This window comes from Neomonachus schauinslandi, chromosome 11 (assembly GCF_002201575.2).
Source record: "Neomonachus schauinslandi chromosome 11, ASM220157v2, whole genome shotgun sequence".
NCBI classification, from domain to species: domain Eukaryota; kingdom Metazoa; phylum Chordata; class Mammalia; order Carnivora; family Phocidae; genus Neomonachus; species Neomonachus schauinslandi.
The window spans coordinates 11754584-11768085 of NC_058413.1; the positions used below are offsets into that span (position 1 = coordinate 11754584).

Genomic DNA, 13502 nt, shown 5'->3' on the forward strand with positions numbered 1-13502 from the left:
ATTTCTGCTCTAATTTTAATTATTTCTCTTCTAATGCATGGCTTAGGTGTCGTTTGTTGCTTTTCCTCTAGTTCTTTAAGGTGTAGAGTTAGTTGGTGAATTCGGGATTTTTCTATTTTTTTGAGTGAGGCTTGGATGGCTATGTATTTCCCCCTTAGGACCGCCTTTGCAGTATCCCATAGGTTTTGGACCGATGTGTTTTCGTTCTCATTGATTTCCATGAATTGTTTACGTTCTTCTTTGATTTCTTGGTTGACCCAAATATTCTTGAGCAGAGTGGTCTTTAGCTTCCAAGTGTTTGAATTTCTGCCAAATTTTTTCTTGTGATTGAGTTCCAGTTTTAGAGCATTGTTGTCTGAGAATATGCAGGGAATAATCTCAATCTTTTGCTATCGGTTAAGACCTGATTTGTGACCCAGTATATGGTCTATTCTGGAGAAAGTTCCATGTGCGCTCGAGAAGAATGAGTATTCTGTCGTTTTAGGGTGGAATGTTCTGTAAATATCTATGAGGTCCATCTGGTCCAATGTATCATTCAAAGCTCTTGTTTCCTTGTTGATTTTCTGCTTAGATGATCTGTCCATTGCTGAGGGTGGAGTATTGAGGTCTCCTACAATTAACGTATTGTTATCAATATGACTCTTTATTTTGGTTAACAGTTGGCTTATGTAGATGGCTGCTCCCATGTTGGGGGCATAGCTATTTACAATTGTTAGAACTTCTTGTTGGATAGACCCTTTAAGAATGATATAGTGTCCTTCTGTGTCTCTTATTACAGACTTTAGTTTAAAATCTGATTTGTCTGATATAAGAATTGCTACCCCAGCTTTCTTTTGAGGTCTGCTGGCATGGAATATGGATCTCCATTCCTTCAGTTTTAGCCTGGATGTATCTTTAGGTTCAAAATGAGTCTCTTGTAAACAGCATATGGATGGGTCCTGTCTTTTTATCCAACCTGCAACCCTGTGCCATTTTATGGGAGCGTTTAGGCCATTCATGTTGAGAGTGATTATTGAAAGATATGAATTAATTGTCATCATGTTGCCTGTGAAGATGCTGTTTTTATCGATTGTCCCTGTAAATTTCTGTTGTAGATCACTCTTGGGGTCTTTCTCCTTTTATAGAACCCCCCTTAATATTTCTTGCAGGGCCGGCTTAGTGGTCACATATTCTTTCAACTTCTGCCGGTCGTGGAAGCTCTGCATCTCTCCATCCATTCTAAATGACAGCCTTGCTGGATAAAGTATTCTTGGCTGCATGTTCTTCTCATTTAGTACCCTGAATATGTCTTGCCAGGCCTTTCTGGCTTGCCAGGTCTCTGTGGATAGGTCTTATGTTATTCTGATGTTCCTCCCTCTGTATGTAAGGAATCTCTTCCCCCTAACTGCCCTTAAGATGGTTTCCTTGGTTCTAAGATTTGCAGGTTTTACTATTACATGCCGGGGTGTTGGCCTGTTTCCCTTGATCTTAGGAGGGGTCCTCTCTGCCTCTAGGACTCGAATGTTTGTTTCATTCCCCAGAGTAGGGAAGTTCTCAGCTACGATTTGCTCAAATACATCTTCTAGCCCTCTTTCTCTCCACTCCCTCCGGGATTCCAATTATTCTGACATTGGAACGCCTCATGGTGTCACTTATTTCTCTGATTCTATTTTCATGGATTCTGAATTGTTTTTCCCTGGCCTCCTCTTTTCCCTTTTTATCTATTATACTGTCTTCCAGATCGCTTATTGTCTCTTCTGTCTCAGTTACCCTAGCTGTTAGATTATCTAGATTAGGTTGGATCTCATTGATAGCGTTTTTAAGTTCTGCCAATTCACCTTTTATTTCTGCCCTTAGAGACTCTATGTTGCCATTAATTGATTTCTCCATTCTAGCCATTGTCTTCACAATTGCTAGCCTGAATTCCATCTCCGACATCTTGGTTATATCTGCATCCATTTGTAAATCTGCAGCATAAGTCATAATCTCTGAGTCTTTTCTGTTTTGGGGGCTCCTCCTCCTAGTCATTCTGTTGATGGGTGTTTGAGGGAATGTATAGAGTCCAAATTATTGACCAGAACCCAAGCAAGATGCACCTGTTTTCTTGGGACCTTAGGGTTGCTGGCCTCTTGTTTTCCCAGCCTGTCTTCTGGGGGAGTGGTCTATTGCGCTGTTACTCAGGCAACCCCGTTTGGGCGGAGTTGCCCTGCGCCCCTGTGGTGGGGGATGGGCTCAGCGGGAATCAGTCTTTGGGGCTTTTGTTCTCTGGCACCTTTCCCTGGTGGCTTTCCGCGTCTTTTCCGCCAGTCAGAGCAGAAGAGACGGTTTCCAACCCTCTGCCTCAGACCAGAGAGACCTCAGTCTGTTCTTCAGTCAGCTCTCCAGGCCACACCGTCTCCGTTTCTGTCCGTGCTGCTATAAACTGCAGCGTCCTGGGTTGTGCGCCCCTCCGCAGCGCCCCCAGTCCTGCCTCCAGGCCGGGGCACGTCTCTGCCCTTTGTGCTTCTAAAACCGCCAGCCACTCCCAGTTCGCGGGCCCGACTCCGCCGCTTGGGGTCCTGTCCCGGGGGCTGCAGTTCGCGTGTGCGCGACCGTCGCTCCGGGTTTCGGGGGGGGGGTGGCTGCAGTTCGCCTGCGCGACCCCGCTGGTCTGGTTTTCCACCCCGGGGGCTGCCCTAAAGTCCTTTCCCGGTGCTACCGGTCTGCGAGTCTGTGCCCCGTCCGCAGCGCGGGAGGCTGTCACTCACCGGCGGTGTAGGATCCCCACGTCCAGGCCCCCTCCCGCCGCCGTTTATCCTCCGATATCTGCCCGCAGGATCATGGCTCTCGGCTTCGTACCTCGAAACCAACTGCCTGCGATATTCTGTTTGTAGAGATCCAGATCTTCTTACATCTCAGGCTGGTTTCGCGGGTGCTCAGAGTGGTCTGGTAGATATCCAGCTCAATTCCGGGGACCAGTTGAAATAGGGTCCCCTACCCCTCCGCCATCTTTCCCCCCTCCAAAATAGGGGTTTTAACATAAGAAATGAAATATTCAAGTCTCGGGAAGGAGGTCAAGTAAACACAAAGACACACACTAACAAGTGAGGGAGATCCTAAATGCATATCTACATGACACTAAGACATTAATTGAAAATACACGTTCTCACATGTATGTTTGGCATTGTTCAGAAATGAAGAAGAAAATATTTTTTTAAAGATTTTATTTTATTTATTTGACAGAGAGAGAGAGAGAGACAGCTAGAGAGGGAACACAAGCAGGGGGAGTGGGAGAGGGAGAAGCAGGCTTCCCGCCGAGCAGGGAGCCTGATGCGGGGCTCCATCCCAGGACCCTGGGATCATGACCTGAGCCGAAGGCAGACGCTTAACGACTGAGCCACCCAGGCGCCCCTGAAGAAGGAAATATTAAAGCAAATTCTGTCAAAAACCATTTTCTCAAGTCATGCATAGTTTAAGGGCAGAAAAAAAAAAAAGCAGAACTGGCTTCTGTTAAATAGTTATGGTCAGTTTTGATAAGATCATCACTTATGTTATATACCAAGAATGACAAGCTTTATTTAAAACAGCATTATTCAAAAATGGGTTTCTCAGTGGGACAGTTTTATAAATGGTTTTATTCTCAAATGACTTGAAACAAGGGAGAAACAAAAACGTTAAAACAAAAACAGAATGGAATTGGTAACGAATCCATAATGCTTTTCAAAGGTAACAGTAGTGATCACGCTCCATCCCAACTTAGAGCATTTGCATCTAGATTTAGATAAAGAAATGCCCAGTTGTGTTGTAGTCTCTGATGAAGGAGAACAGTCTCGAGTAACAATATCAAGACATTGGGGTTAAGGGGATGATAAGGGAGGAGGATTGATGTTTAAAGTCTACCCCTGGATTAAGCCAGATAAGAAGAGAGACAATATTGTATCAGCATCCACATTGAATTGTTTCTACTGGAGGACTCTAGAAGAAATATACCAACAAGTGCCTTCATAGCAACAATTTTTCTGTATTCCCCCTGTCAACACTGAATTATATCACTGAACATGGAAACATGAATTTTGTCTACACTGGCTGCTGAAAAGTTATGAGCAAAATCTGTGACTCATCTGTGGTAAGAATTTGGGTCACCTGCCATGCACTCTTATTCTTATTCCTGGTTCTCTTCTGTATTCCTGCTTTGTGTCTCTCACCATTCTTTATTCTATTACCATGTATATTTTATATATCTCTGCAAAGTGTTTGCTCAAATATTTGGGAGCAAAGTAGAATATAAAAATGTCTAAGAGTTTGCTTTACACACCAGGTTGGTGCATTTAAACAATTTTTTAAATTTAAACTCAATTTAGGTAACATATACTGTATTATTAGTTTTGGGGGTAGAATTTAGTGGTTCATCAGTTGCATATAGCACCCAGTGCTCATTACATCAAGTGCCCTCCTAATGCCCATCACCCAGTTACCCCAAGCCCCACCCACCTCCCCTCTAGCAACCCTCAGTTTGTTTCCTACAGTTAAGAGTCTCTTATGGTTTGCCTCCCTCTCTGTTTTTATCTTATTTTTTCTTTCCTTCCCCTATGTTCATCTGTTTTGTTTCTTACATTCCACATATGAGTGAAATCATATGGTGTTTGTCTTTCTGTGACTGACTTATTTTGCTCAGCATAATACCCTCTACTTTCATCCATGTCCTTGCAAGTGGCAAGATTTCATTCTTTTTGATGGCTGAGTAATATTCCATTGTGTGTGTGTGTGTGTGTGTGTGTGTGTGTGTGTGTGTGTATGCCACATCTTCTTTATCCATTAATCTATTGATGGACATCTGGGCTCTTTCCACAGTTTGGCTATTGTGGACATTGCTGCTATGAACATTGGGGTGCAGGTGCCCCTTCTTTTCATTACATCTGTATCTTTGGGTAAATACCTAGTAGTGTAACTGCTGGGTCATAGGGTAGCTCTATTTTTAACTTCTTGCGGAACCTCCATTCTGTTTTCCAGAGTGGCTGCGCCAGCTTGCATTCCCTCCAGTAGTGTAGGAGGGTTCCCCTTTCTCCCCATCCTCACCAATGTGTCGTTTCCTGACTTGTTAATTTTAGCCATTCTGACTATTGTGAGGTGGTATCTCATTGTGGTTTTGATTTGTATTCCTCTGATGCCAAGTGATGTTGAGCATTTTTACCTTGTGCTCCTAGACCAACCCAGTCAAGAAATGGGTCGGTGCATTAGTCATGTAGGTCGCTAATGTCTCTGACCTCTGCTCCAATCCCACCCTTGTTCCTACTCTGTAGTCAATCTCGACCTCTTCCCCATAATTCTCCAGGTTCCCCCTCAGGCTCTGTCTCTGTCTCTCTCTGAGCCTCTGTGTATCTCTCTCTCTGTCTTGGAGGACCATCCCGACCCCCTAGTCCAAGCTGAGGCCCTCCCAAATGTCCTCTTAGCCCTCCATACTGCCCTTTCATACAATTCATCATTGTTCAATGTCTGTCTTCCCATTAGACTACAATCTCCACGGCTAAGCAAGTGGTGCCTGACACATACTCTGTACACAATAGATTTTTGTGAGTACATTAATCATACGCCTGTATCTCAGAAAGTTTTTAGAGCTGTAAGTGACCTACCAGTGACTAATCTGTTCCATTCCCCTCTTTGCACAAATAAAGACTTGAAGCTCTGGGGGGTGACATGATTTGCTAACGGCTCGCAGTTGGTTAGTGAAAGCACCCCCTTTACAGCCCAGTAGCCTTCCAAGCACTCCACAACAGCTGGTGGTGGCCTGTCAACAGCTTCTCCAAGATGAGGTGAAACTGCTCTAACCAAGAATGCAGTGTAGGATCTTTCCTTCACAGTTTGGCAACTCTGACTTCCTGTTTTCAGGGAAATCATGCCACTCAGCTCTGTTGTGTGAATTTCATGGCTGAGAAACTTTCCTCCTTCTGATCATAATTGTAATGCCTCACTGAAATAAACTGGAGAAAGTACATGTTGTTTTATGCTCTTCTCATACTGTGTTCCAGGGGTCCCAGGGATCTGTACAGGCCTTTTCCAAGAGGTGAGAAGGAGAGGAAGCCACTGGGCTTTGGGGCCCTGGCCCTTGTTCAATCAATCAAGGCATTCCCCCCCCCCTTTTTTTAAACATGTTTTAAATATTAGTTTCTGTGTGAGCTTGCATTTGAAAATAAAGTTTCCACTGCTAAAATTATGCTTATAATCTGTAAATTTAATATAGTCCTCTAATTTTGTGAATGAAGAAGTGACAGGCTTGAGGAAGAGAAGCAATTCGCAAGAGAATGACAAGTCTGGGATTCAAGCTTACTGCTCCTGACTCCCGGTGCCTTGTCTGTGCACTTTAAACACACACACACACACACACACACACACACACACACACTCCACACAAACTCAGTCCTCTCTCACACGAACACATATACACTCACACATACATACTCACAGTACTCTCTCACACACACAATACACTCATACACAATCACACAACATATAAATACACACACAAACACACCATGGAAGTGAAGGGGAAGGAGGGAAGAGGTGGTTCTTGTTAACATCCCAATACCAATAAAGTTGGTCTCAGGCCTCTCTCCACCCCAGGAGCTCGGCTTGCTTCATCCTTCCCTCTCCATCCTACTTATGCAGTGACCAGATGTTCTCTTTCCCTCTCTCTGCTCTGGAAAAGTTCTGTTCTTGTCACTTTGTGGGAATAGCTATTCTCCATCTTTTCCTGGGGGTGCAGCAAGAGGGAAAGGCAGGTCACATTGGAAGCCTGAGCTCTCCCAGTGGAAACAGAGTTGTTGCCTCTGGAGAAAGTACTTCAGACTTCAGTGAAGGAGTTTTCTTACTGAGAGGAGGGGTGTGATAGCAGGAAAGTTTGCCTCCAAAAGCCCTGATACCACAGTGCCTGTGTGCCACCCCCAAGTATATCTATGAGAAATCAACCATACAAAGTAACCATAACATGGCAGAGTGTGACTGGTTGGGCTGACTCAACCAGTGGAGGACTCCTCTCCCCCTTAGACACATGAAGGGACACATTTCTTCAAACACAAAGATTCAAGCTCAAAACCAAGGAAGGGGGGCGCCTGGGTGGCTCAGTCGGTTGAGCGACTGCCTTCGGCTCAGGTCATGATCCCGGGGTCCTGGGATCGAGCCCCGCATCGGGCTCCCTGCTCTGTGGGGAGCCTGCTTCTCCCTCTCCCCCTCCCCCTGCTTGTGTTCCCTCTCTCGCTGTGTCTCTCTCTGTCAAATAAATAAATAAAATCTTAAAAAAAAAAAAAAACCAAGGAAGGGAAATATTTTGGTGTCAGAAAGAGAACTCGAAATCAGAGCAGCTAGTGGAGCTAAAGTTCTGTGGCTAAGGGGCTTTCTGAGTCATAACGGGGTACTGAGGCATTAGGGGCTGTGGGAGGTGATCTAGGCCACTGGGCCTGTGTACAATATTCACAGGGGACTGGGAGTCAAGAGAGGCTGTCTGTCTCAGCCACCACCTGCAGATGAGAAAAACTCCACCCACTTGCCTGTGGGGAATGGTTGAGATGCTTGCCATCTTCTAAGAGGTATCAGAACCCCAGGCTTGTGTTCATGCAAATGTGAGGTCTTACTTCACACGGAGGCCAAAGCAAGAAATTAACATAAACACTGGTTCAGTAGGAGTATCAGGCCTCAGCAGAGACAAATTTAAAACCACCTTGGAGGGACAACTGCATGAACCAGAGCAAACTGGCTTCCCATAGCAAACCCCAGTGGAAAAGGAGCTCAGGAGTCATAAGTTACAAACCACACAAAGAAACAAGCCAGCAAGAGGAAGTAGCAGTGGGAACAAGTGCAAAAATGTCCATGCCATGACCCAGATGGGACAGAATATCCTCAACATTTATTAGTAAAAGATCATAGCTGTAGCTTTCAGCTGAAGCAAGTTGATTGGATTGTAGACTCATGGACCATATATCATGCAGACATTGCAAAGGAGCTCAACAAACTATTATTTTATAGATTCAGAAACAGATATTTAGAGAGGGGAAGTGACTTATCTGGGGTCACCAGCAGGTTAGTTGCAGATGAGGAACACTCTCCATATCTCCAGAATTCTAACCCTGTGCTACTTTTACTGCCCCATGATGCCCTAATTTCCCAGTTAGACATGAAAAACCTAGCTTTAAGAGAGGAACAGGAGGAAAGAGGGACAGAAAGATGTTCTTAAGACCTTCTTAAGACCTTAAGACCAGAGCCAAGGCCCTTGGTCTCATTAACCAAGCCCAGATTTGGTTGTGTAACAACTAGAAATTTTAAATAAAACCCCTCCTATTTTCTTTTGCATTATGCTGACCTGTTTCTCTTTCCTATTCTTCCTCTACCTTCCTTAGTCCTTGTCCCGACTGTCAGCATGAAGGAATTGTCATCAGAATTGGGGCAGGTCAGTTCTGATAGTTTCTCCTTCCTACCCAACTTCTACCCCACCCTCTAGGCAGGTTCTGCTTGCACACTGTGCAGGAGGGTCAGGGAGGAGGGAGAGGGAGTAGGGAGGGGGTGAGACATGGTACCCTTAAGCCAGCCTCACTAGCTGCAGGTACTTGGCAGGGATGGAGATGAAGGTGAGTATGGAAGTGGATATGGGTTCACTCCTTCAGGGCCAGAGGTTTAAACACCAGTTCAGACATAAATAAGGCAAAAGCTCTTGGCACGTAGGAGTACTCCCTCCGGGCTTTTATAATTCATTTGTTACATAAGACACTAGGCTCACACAATCCCAGATTCACCCAGGATATAATTACAGATCAGAAAACCAAATTATTTTATAATAAGAAATAACAAAGAGCACACAGTAGTCCCAGAGTAAGTGCTCAGAAATATTGGCATAGATTGAAATAAAAATCCTATCATAATGTTGCTTCGGCTTGAATATTCATTCCCAATCAGACCATTCATGGCCTGATTTTCCAGGGGTGTGTTTGAGAATTATTGCCAGCTTTGTCTGCTTTGTTCATTTATTTACTCATTCAATAGTAACAAATATTGGTTGGGCATTAGCTAGGTACCAGATACTGCACTAGACCCTGGAATACAAAAATGAAATGAAAGGACACAGTCTCTCCCATAAGGAGCTCACAATTTACTGGAAGAGAAAGTCAAACAAAAAGGTCATTAAAATATACAGTGACAAATGCAAGGGATGCTATGGAGCACATAAGAGGGACATTATAATATTAACTAATGTTCCACATTAATTAATGTTTTATTGGGAGGTACAATCCCAGGGCAGCAAAGGTAAAAGTGCAAGGGAGCTAAGGCAGGGACAGAGACAAAGCAAACTAAGGGGGTGTATTACTGAGCTGATCACAGCTTAAGGAAAGATACAGTTGTCTAGTATCTTCGGACAGATCGCATGAAGCCCTCAGTCCTCCAAACGGTCCACTGGAAGGAAGAGCAAATTATTTGCCAGATCCCACCTATCTCTTATCTCTAATTCATTAATGTTCACTGGCACGTGGAATTAAGTCCTCTGTACGAAAACTCTTCAGTTTGGGTTTGCCTCCACAACACCCACTAATAAAAACACATAGTCAAAACTTTCTTACATGTTCACACTCTTCATTTCTCCCTGCCCTAATCCCTGGTAAATGCTATTCTACTTTCTGTCTCTATGAATTTGCTTATTCTGGGAACCTCATAAAGTGGAATCAGTCCTTTTTTTGTCTGTCTAGTCCCAATTTTGACAAGCCTCAGAACACTGGCATAAAATTTCTGGGATATGGATTCTTGTCTTCAACTTCAAACATAAATTGGATACCCCTCCTATTAGCAATAATCGTGCCTCAGATAAACCTCATTGGCTACAATATTGCCACTGCGCAAAGCTTGGACACCCCTCCTAAATGGAGAGTCTTGCCCTGTTTGTTCCATCACCTCGGGGCCTGTAGGTCTCTGCCATTGACTGTTCTGGAATCTCATTAATAGAGTTCTAAGACTGCAAGGTTCTTACTACATTTGTTCTTTTATTCAGCTATTTTTTACAACAAATATTTATTTTTTATTTTTTTTTTAAAGATTTTATTTATTTTGACAGAGAGAGATACAGCGAGAGAGGGAACACAGCAGTGGGAGTGGGAGAGGGAGAAGCAGGCCTCCCGTGGAGCGGGGAGCCCGATGCGGGGCTCGATCCCAGGACCTGGAATCATGACCTGAGCCGAAGGCAGACGCTTAATGACTGAGCCACCCAGGCGCCCCACAACAAATATTTATTGACTATCTACTATGTGTCAGATGCTTTTCTACAGAAGACTGGTATTCATGTGTATAGGTTGTAAAGATATTGAAATATATTCTTCTTGGGGGGTGGAGCAAGATGGCGGAGGAGTAGGAGACGTAGATTTCATCTGGTCCCAGGAATTCAGCTAGATAGGGATCAAACCATTCTGAACACCTACGAACTCAACAGGAGATCGAAGAAAAGAATAGCAACAACTCTCTGAACAGAAAAGCAACCACTTTCTGGAAGGAAGGACGTGCTGAGAAGTGAATTCGAGGCGATATTCGGGAGGATAGACGGCGGGGGAGGGGTCCTCCCTCAGCCACTTCTGGCAAGTGATAGAGCAGCGGAGCACAAAATCGGAACTTTTAGAAGTCTGCTCCACTGAGGGACGTCGCTCTAGTGGCTAAGTGGGGGGGTGGAACCCTGGCTGGGAAAGTGCTGTCTCAGGACCCTCGGGGTCACAGAAAGACCGGGGGTGCCTGAGTGCAGCAGAGCTCCCACTTATCGGAGTGGGGAAACTGGCTGCAGAGACAGAGCCGAGGCGCAGGCTCTCAGCTCGGGGTTGCCATAAACCGTGATCCGTGGCACAGTTGGGCCACTGCCCCTCCCGCAGGGACCCAACAAGTGGCAGATCTGGGGAGACTCCCCTTCCTCCCCCGGGAGGAGCGGCGTGGGAGAGCACCACAGGGATCTGCTGGGTTTGGAGGCTCCACACGGGGTTGTGTGCCAGAGATAGAAATGCTCGGTCACAGGCCGGGTGAGCACGGAGTGCGGCTGGAGACCGGGGAGACGGGAGTGACTGACGGCTTTTCTCTGGGGGCGCACTGAGGAGCGGGGCCCCGAGTTCTCGGCTCCTCTGGGGCGGAGATTGGGAGGCTGCCATTTTCACTCTCGTCCTCCAAAGCTGTACGGAAAGCTTGCAGGGAACAAAAGCTCCCGAGAGCAAACCCGAGCAGATGACTTAGCCCGGACCAGGCAAGGGCAGGGCAATTCCGCCTCCAGCAGAGACATTTGGAAACCACGGCAACAGGCCCCTCCCCCAGAAGTACAGCAGGAACAGCCAGCCAAGACCAAGTTTACCGATCAGTGAGAATGGCAGAACTCCAGCGCTAGGGGAATACTGACATAGAATTCATGGCTTTTCCCCCATGATTCTTTAGTCCTTCAAAGTTAATATTTTTTAACTGTCTTTTCTTTTCTTTTTTTCTTTTTTGAATTTTTCTATATCCCTTTTTCAACCAACATCTTATCAATCCCTTTTTTAAAAAATTTTTTTATTTTTCATTTTTAGAGTCATATTCTATCCCTTCATAGTAGTTACCCTTATTTTTGATGTATATATATAAGTTGTTCTCTCTTTAAATTTTGAGATACAGTTTCTTCTAACAGATCAAAATATACCCTAAATCTCTAGTGTATGGCTTTGTTCTAGTCTCCTGCCTGATCACATTCTCTCCCATTTTTTTTTATTCTTCTTCCTTTTTTCAACCAACTTCTTATCTATCAATTCCTTTTATAAAATCTTTTATAATTTTCATCTTTACAGTCATATTCCATCCCTTCATCTTATTAAACCTTATTTTTGTACATATATGTTTTTCTTTCTTTAAAATTTTGGGAGGCAGTTTCTTCTAACAGACCAAAATACACCCAAAATCTAGTGTGTGGCACTGATCTATGCACCAGCCTGATCATATTTGATCATATTCTGGTTTTTTTGTTTTGTTTTGTTTTTGTTTGTTTTTATCTTTCTTTTTTTTTTTTCCTTTTTCTTTCTTTCCCTTTCTTTCCCCCCAGTTTCAGGTCTTTTCTGATTTGTTTAGTATATATTTTCTGGGGACGTTGTTACTGGTTAGCATTTTGTTCTCTCATTCATCTATTCTCCTCTGGACAAAATGACAAGATGGAAAAAAATCACCTCAACAAAAAGAACAAGAAGCAGTACCGACTGCCAGGGACCTATTCAATATGGACATTAGTACGATGTCGGAACTAAAGTTCAGAATGATGATCTTAAAGATACTAGCTGGGCTTGAAAAAAGCATGGAAATTATTAGAGAAACCCTTTCTGGAGAAATAAAAAACTAAAATCTAACCAAGTCAAATTCAAAAAGGCTATTAATGAGGTGCAATCAAAAATGGAGGCTCTAACTGCCAGGATAAATGAGGCAGAAGAGAGAATTAGTGATATAGAAGACCAAATGATGGGAAATAAAGAAGCTGAGAAAAAGATAGATAAACAACTACTGGACCACGAGGGCAGAATTCGAGAGATAAGCGATACCATAAGATGAAACAACATTAGAATAATTGGGATCCCAGAAGAAGAAGAAGAAAGAGAAAGAGAGGGGCAGATGGTATATTGGAGCAAATTATAGCAGAGAACTTCCCTAATTTGGGGAAGGAAACAGGCATCACAGTCCAGGAGGCACAGAGAACCCCTCTCAAAATCAATAAAAATAGGTCAACACCCTGACATCTAATAGTAAAACTTACGAGTCTCAGAGACAGAAAATCCTGAAAGCAGCTCAGGAGAAGAGATATGTAACCTACAATGGTAGAAACATTAGATTGGCAACAGACCTATCCACAGAGACCTGGCAGGCCAGAAAGGACTGGCATGATATATTCAAAGCACTAAATGAGAAAAATATGCAGCCAAGAAAACTATATCCAGCTAGGCTGTCATTGAAAATAAAAGGAGAGATAAACAGCTTCCAGGACAAACAAAAACTAAAGGAATTTGCAAACACGAAACCAGCCCTACAAGAAATATTGAACGGGGTCTTCTAAGCAAAGAGAGAGCCTAAAAGCAACATAGACCAGAAAGGAACAGGGACAATATACAGTAACAGTCACCTTACAGGCAATACAATGGCACTAAATTCATATCTTTCAATAGTTACCCTGAATGTAAATGGGCTAAATGCCCCAATCAAAAGACACAGGCTATCAGATTGGATAAAAAAAAAAGACCCATCGATATGCTGTCTGCAAGAGACTCATTTTAGACCCAAAGACACCCCCAGATTGAAAGTGAGGGGGTGGAAAACCATTTACCATGCTAATGGACACCAAAAGAAAGCTGGGTGACAATCCTTATATCAGACAAAATAGATTTTAACCAAAGACTGTAATAAGAGATGAGGAAGGACACTATAGCCTACTTAAAGGGTCTATCCAACAAAAAGATCTAACAATTATAAATATCTATGCCTCTAACATGGGAGCAGCCAATTATATAAGGCAATTAATAACAAAAGCAAAGAAA

The 13502-nt window shown here is 43.8% G+C and overlaps 1 non-coding gene across 1 annotated transcript; it reads right to left on the minus strand.

Moving 5' to 3' along the window:
- Nucleotides 1-9698: 9698 nt before the first annotated feature.
- On the minus strand, nt 9699-9838 carry LOC123326367. Its single transcript, XR_006541055.1, has one exon. It is a non-coding gene; the product is annotated as a U4 spliceosomal RNA (small nuclear RNA).
- Between the last annotated feature and the right edge of the window lie 3664 nt (nt 9839-13502).